The following is a 7,500-nucleotide window of genomic DNA, read 5'->3' on the forward strand; positions in this document are numbered from 1 at the left end:
ACAGGACTCTGCACCATGTCATACAAGCGGGACAATTTCTGTGACCAGATCACCCCTAACATCTCATCTGGCCATCTAACTCCCCAAACTGCAGCCTGGGGAGTTGATTAGTATGTGAGGGGCACAGTTGAGCAAGAGACCAACAAAACTCTTTGCAGTACCAAAGATGAACTGAAGGCAAGGGTCATGGCAGCATCCAACAACTTAGATAAAGCGACTCTCCAGAAGAGTTGCAGGAGATTCCGAAGTCGTCTGAAGGCCGTGGTTGAAGCCAATAGCGATTATATTGAACAAATTTACTCTTTAGTATTTAAAGATATTTTTAAGTAATTTTGATAATTATATCTGTTAAAATGAGATGTCAGTGTTATTCTCATTTTTGCGTAATTTAGACGATAGCTTATTCACTATATCCTCTGTGTGTGTATACATGAATGAGAAAAAGGAGAAAATGGAGAAATTGACATATAGACATCAGTTTATTCAAAGATATTCTAATCAATATAATAAGAAATTCTTATCCCAACAACCTTTTCTATATCCAATTGATTCAATTAAAGAAATTAAATTAAATTAAATCAATTCAAAACTTTCTTATTTAGATTGATTAAATGGATATTTCATCAGGGGAAAATTTCACAGAAAGGAGTTACATTCCAATATGTTGGTCGAGCCCTTGACTGACTCAGATATGAGGTAATGTATGTATTAAAAAAACCGTTACTAGTATATGTATGTATATATATATATATATATATATATATATATATATATATAGGAGATGTACTTGCATAGCAAGTGATTTGATCTGAGATCGTGTGCTGGAACGAAAACAATGGCTTACAAACACCTTCCATGCTGCAATTGTTATTTATATATATATATATATATATATATATATATATATATATATATATATATATATATATATACATACATATATATACATATATATACATATACATATGAACAAATATGTATGATATAGTTGTGTGCGTGCGTTTGTATTACACAATAGTTGGTATTGGTGACGGTGAACCAGGTGTTATATATAGAAAGAGAGAGTGAAGGAGAGAAATTGTGTATGCCTTTATTGAAATATGGAAGCCAACAAAAAACTGCTAATTAATCATATAATAGCATCGCGTCATCAATATTTGTGCGCAATAGTTATGGGCAATACGTCTATGTAAACAAAGGAAAACTTATACGTTACCAAATACAATTGATAAACTTTTTATAAAAAACTAAAGCCACAACTATTATATAATCAATGAGGAAGGCGGCTCTTCTCAAAGGAAGATACTCTGATACAAAACTTGCATTCAAAAGAGTACCAGTCATCTTGCAGTGCCTGTCACTGAAATCTGTTATGGTAACCGAAAGTGTGGTAAATGTGGTGTATAGTAATCACTCGCCATATCGCGGTTCACCTACCACGATTCACATTTCGCGGTTCACCTATCGCAGTTTACGTTGATTCCTCCGTGGTGTTGTTTTGCATTTATAAAATATATATATACAAATTATAAAAATAATTTTAAAATATACAGTACAGTACTGTTTCAACTTCGCGAATTTTCACCTATCACGGGATGTTTTCAAACGTAACATTCGCGATAGTCGAGAGATTACTGTACAAGCTTTTGTACTTAAATCCAGTGATGTACAGATGTCTCACTTTCGTTTCACTTCTTGATCTGTTTCGTATTTTATAAAGACCTATGACGATGGTTGCATAGCAGGAATAGTCATATTCGCGGACATTTGAGGATAATAGTAAATCAAAACCCTCAAGCTGAAAGTGAGGCTGCTATCATCCGGCAAGATAAGACAGCCATCATCATGCATGTATGTCTAAATCATTGTGTATCGGAAATGCATGAAAATTGTTTGAGACTAGAACTTTTTATAATATTTGTGTGAGTGTATATTTGCATCTATAAAATAAAACATCTTGCAGGGATTAACTTTTTCTGTTCATTCCTGTCACCTAAGAACCTAAATTGTTTTGCCCTCTATTTCTTAAAGTTGTACATAACATATATCAATCCAAATTCCTCCTCAGGCTCTTCACATGCCATTGCTGTCCTATGACTAGGGTTTAGGTGGTATGTCATTTTCTTTTCACTCCTAACCCATGAGATATCTGCAGGCCTTCTCGACATTTTCAGAAGAAAAAAGTAACTTCAAAACAACACATGTCAAGAAACCTACTCCCGAAACTGTGCTATGATGGCTGCTAACAATAAGCTGTATCAGCTTAACGATGCAATTGGAGTGATTTCGAATATATGCTGGCTTAATGTGTGAACCCTAAAAGCTATACATCACCCGGGAACATTTCGGATGCTCTTTTGGAATTTTCCATCAATAGCCTGCAAACTTTTGGAGGTTTTTCAGATTTCTGAATTTCATATAGAGAATTTACGATTGTTTTATCATCTTGAATGAAACCTATGGTAAACTTCTGGGCTACAAATCTGCACTGAACAATATAAATTCCAATATTCAATTTACAATGGAATATAGCAATGAACAGCTCCCATTTCTGGTTATAAAAAGATCCAGCAACCAAATTGCAACCGACATCTATTACAAACCAACAGACTCGAAGCAGTATCTCCTTTTCAGCTTATGCCATTCTAAACACACCAAAGTAAATATCCAATTCAATTTAGCAAAAAGGATCTGTACAACTGGATCTGATACAACTACTCGGGAACTTCGCCAACGAGACCTCAAAATAACACTCATTGAACGTCAATACCCACCCGCACTTATAGACCACTATGGAATTAAACGTGCCAAAAAGTTGGAGACAAAAACACCAAGGACAACAAAGCAAAACACCACACCTCACTTTAAATCACTCCCATACATATCTACCCATAACCCCAGAAACAATGAAGCATACAACACAATTGTACAAAATCTCCCTCTGCTCACTCAAGACTCGTAAATGAACAACATGCTGAATACACATAAACCCCTCAAATGCAAAAGACAACACAAATCACATAAGAGACTCCTAGCAAATGCAAAACTGTACTCAACTCATACAATACCAACAGTTAAAAATGCAGAAGACCTAATTGTGGTACATGCCTTTACCTAACTGAAGGCTCGGAATTCACATTCCAGCAAGGAGAAAATGTTCAATTAAGACGAACTTCACATGTGCCTCCCAGAACCTAATTTATGTCCTAATCTGCTCAGTTTGTGGTCACAATTATGTGGGCCAAACGAACCTTACTTTGAGACGCAGAGTTACGCTGTATAAAGAACAGATTCCTTTTCCTCAATACAGGCAGATAGCTCTGAGCGAACACAATGACAGATGCGCAAGAAATAAAACACCGAATTTCAATATTTTTCCAATATACTAATGCAAAGATTCAATCTCCTTACAATAACGCCTAAACAAGGAAAACCTGCTCATACAAACGTACAGGTCACACCTGAATATACAAACTTGACCTCGTGATCCCTAGACATTTTTATTTCAAAATCAAATTTATTTACCCCTGTTCAATAATACTGAGGAGGTAGTTGTCCCCCTTGCCACCTATTGCCTCCCATTATCCACTCTCTCCATTCATTCTTACTTTTCATGAAATCTAAAATGGCGTGATTCCTTTGTCTCAAGGAATGATTACTTCACAATGTCCCTTGAAAAGCTAATTTCAATGGCAAAAACCGGTTGGATATCACTACATTTTATGAGACTTTTACCACCCATAAAATATATATGTATGTTTTTTATAAAAAGATATTAAAACTATGAGAAATGAAGGCATTTCTCTTCCCATTTTTATATATATTTTACACATATTTTCACATAATTCGCTTCATAATTTTGTCACTTGGTGTATACATTTTCTCCAGCATTTTTGCTCCTTTTATATTCTTATATATATATATATATCGAATAATGGATGGATAGATACATAGACACATAGATAGATACATTGAGCGTATTAGCTCATGGGAAGATAGAATATACATATATTATCCTATAACACATATATTTAAGAAGCATTGAGCACAATAGGAAAATCTCTTTCTCAACGGTTGGTATCAATCTGTTTTTGAGATTTTAAGCAATATTATTTTCTTCAAATACTATGACTGTTACAAAAATTCTTAGCGAAATATTTTTTAAACACACACACACATGGAAGGAAGAGAAAGATAAAACAATATTTTATTATATTTTGTCAGTCTCCCAGCATCGATTACATGACACATTCACTAATAGTTAACCAATATAAATTTATCCCAATACGCCATGCATCATTTAAAAAGACTAAGAAACGTTGCCACTACTAGATTTCGTTTAAATTTCATTGAGATGTAAATTATGTTTTCATTAGAAGAATACAATATTTCAGAACGTGACTGCACCTGTTAAAAATTGTTTCTTCTTCAAACACAGACTGGTTGCAATACAATTTTCTTTCTACATTATTTCTGTATTTTTATTTTACTTGATAAGTAAAATTGCACGTCAAACTTACAATGTTGATAAATTATAACATGTTTTCCCGTTCTATCAATTTATCTTCTTATGTTAAAACAAAGATAAACTCGAAAGACAACCAGCCATTCAAATTCCAAAACGTGGATGGAAAGAAGAAAAAAAAGGATAAAAATCAATTACGAATACTGTGTTTAGTTTTGTATAAAATTTTCAAGTTGGTTACTTCGCTGAGAAGATTCCATTCCATACATCAGTTTATCAAAAAACAGATTTTATCCGAGTCTTGTAGGCTGACAATGGAGATTAAATTATTACACAGCACTGAACTCATATTTACTGTATATTCCAGTAACGGCCCGAACGGGAAATTTCTAAATGTAACACCTGGTATTCAAAAGTAAAATTTCTCAAAGCACGGTTTACTTTCCAGGTAATTTGAAGTAAAAGGAAGAAAATAAATCAAAATTAAAATTTGGAGATAAAACAAATCAAATAAAGCAACTAGATTTTATGAGATTAATGCAAAAACATTTATTTCATAAAAATTTTTGCTACGTATGTATAGATGTATTTTAGATAAGAGTAACATTATGCAATAATATATCAGAGTTACATTATAGACACCTGTAGTATGTACATTACTTTAGTCTATTCAACGTAGTGTATAGAATTAACTCTTTACTCTCTACTTGTTTCAGTCATTTGACTGTGGCCATGATGGAGCACCGCCTTTAGTGCTAGCAAATCGACCCCCAGGACTTATTCTTTGTAAGCCTAGTACTTATTCTATTGGTCTCTTTTTGCCGAACGGCTAAGTTACGAGGACGCAAACACACCAGCATCGGTTGTCAAGCGATGTTGGGAGGGGGACAAACACAGACACACAAACATACACACACACACACACACACACACAGACATATATATATATATATATGTATATGTATATGTATGTCTGTATATGTATATACATATATACATATATACGACGGGCTTCTTTCAGTTTCCGTCAACCAAATTCACTCACAAGGCTTTGATCGGCCCGAGGCTATAGCAGAAGACATTTGCCCAAGGTGCCACGCAGTGGGACTGAACCCGGAACCATGTGGCTCGTAAGTAAACTACTTACCACACAGCCACTCCTACGCCTAAATCTCCTTCAAATCACACCTTACTATATTGGTTTCCTATTTCGGCATAAAGCCAACAAGTTCGAGTGAAGAACTAGGTTGATTACGTCGACCCCAGGGCTCAACTGGTACTTAATTTATCGACTCCTAACGGATGAAAGCAAAGTCGACCTCGGTAGTATTTTAACTCAGAGAGTAAGGACGGACGAAATGCCGCTAAGCGTTTTACCCAGCGTGGTAACAGTTCTGCCAGCTTGCCGCCTTAAATCATACCATACTATATTTTTAAAAAATGTTTTAAAAAATAACACCTTAGAAAATAGCTTCCAGGTAGACGATATCCAATACTTCACTCATATGTTCGAGGTCCCAGAGAGCATGTCAGAGATTGGCTGGCAAGTTCAATATGAGTAAGAAACATTTTGTCGCTCATTGGGCAGAGGTGGTCGGAACAACGGGCAAAAGCGTTGGCGCATTTGCTCTTTCTTATGTCTTCTGCTCAGCTTGTTTGATCCTCTTTCGGTCGAATTCTAAAGCCTCTTTTGCTAAAGACAGCAGTAGGTCGATATCTCAGCAACAAGTCTTTCCATGGCTCCGACTTTAAGCTGAAATCTTTCAAGGAGGACTTGAATGTATGCTTGTAGTATATACTTAAATACACCAAAAGCAGACAGGATGGTTACGTTTGTAAAATGATAAATCTGCAGAATCTATCATATTCCCTAATACTGATATAGCCGCACGTATATGGATATTTCTAGTGTAATTGTGTTGTAATGAATGAAATGATATTTTTGTTGTCGCTTAGCCACAGGTCAGCCTTAACTGAACACATCTATGAGTGATGGTGTTCCAGTTATGGCTATGCGACCCTTTTTCTCATCTAGCATTTTAACAATTCTTTGTGTTATAACATTACTTAGTTTTCTAAGGTTCCTCGGTACTCTAACGACCCTCAGTATTCTTCAGTGATTCAACGGCTCTTCGTATTCTAATGACTCTCAATCAGCTAAGAAGCTTCAATGTTCTGAAAGACCTTAGTCTTCTGTTCAGAGTCGACAAATCTATTTTCCATTGCTGCTCACATTTTCTAGTCTTTGTTGATGTTCTGAAAACATAACAAAAGTCATTTAATTACCGTCTTCACACTCATTTTTGAACATTTGTGACATCAATAGAACATGATATAACATCGTTGAAATTAACATGATATCAGTAACTGTGACTAAGTGTGTAACATCTGTGACATACACTCTGTAACATCTGTGACGTCAACAAAATATGTGTAACACTTACGACGTCGGCACAATATGTATAACAACTTTGACATCAACAGAATATTAGTTTCCGTCTACCACATCCACAAGCAACGAAGCTGAACTCGGAATTCTATGGTTTGGAAGCAAACTTCTTACAACGCAAACACACATACGCCTATAAGTTAAGCTTATATATATATAATAGAGTTGTCGCTGTTTAGTTAACTATTTAAGAGAGGTTGTAATTTACTCATGGAATGTATTTGTCGATATGGTTGTACATTGGGTAAATGTGTTTGAAAGTTGTGGTTTCCTTTGGCTTGTTTGTTCCCAAACAACACTTATTGTAGTGCTGTTGACACCGCTGGATTGAATGGTACTGATCAGGTGTCGAAACCATAATGATATCCGTAGGGCAACTGATGATGGAGGTATGTTGGATTGTTGATAGGGCTGTTTTTATATTTGTGGATTAGTATTATTGGATTGTTGGTATGGCATGGCTGTGGAATAGAATGACGTATCCTTTTGATACATATATATATTTAAGAATGTTTTGCGTAATGAGATAAAAAACCAAGGCTGTATAGATATTAGAGCATTTATAGATAGAAGGTCTTACAGCTGT

General features: G+C 35.1%; 1 protein-coding gene across 1 annotated transcript in view; it reads right to left on the reverse strand.

The window, feature by feature from the left end:
• The window catches only part of LOC115218637 (M protein, serotype 5-like), a 943,546-nt gene that overhangs the window by 668,860 nt on the left and 267,186 nt on the right, over nucleotides 1-7,500 (reverse strand). The window lies entirely within an intron of this gene.

This window comes from Octopus sinensis, linkage group LG1, assembly GCF_006345805.1.
Source record: "Octopus sinensis linkage group LG1, ASM634580v1, whole genome shotgun sequence".
NCBI lineage: Eukaryota > Metazoa > Mollusca > Cephalopoda > Octopoda > Octopodidae > Octopus > Octopus sinensis.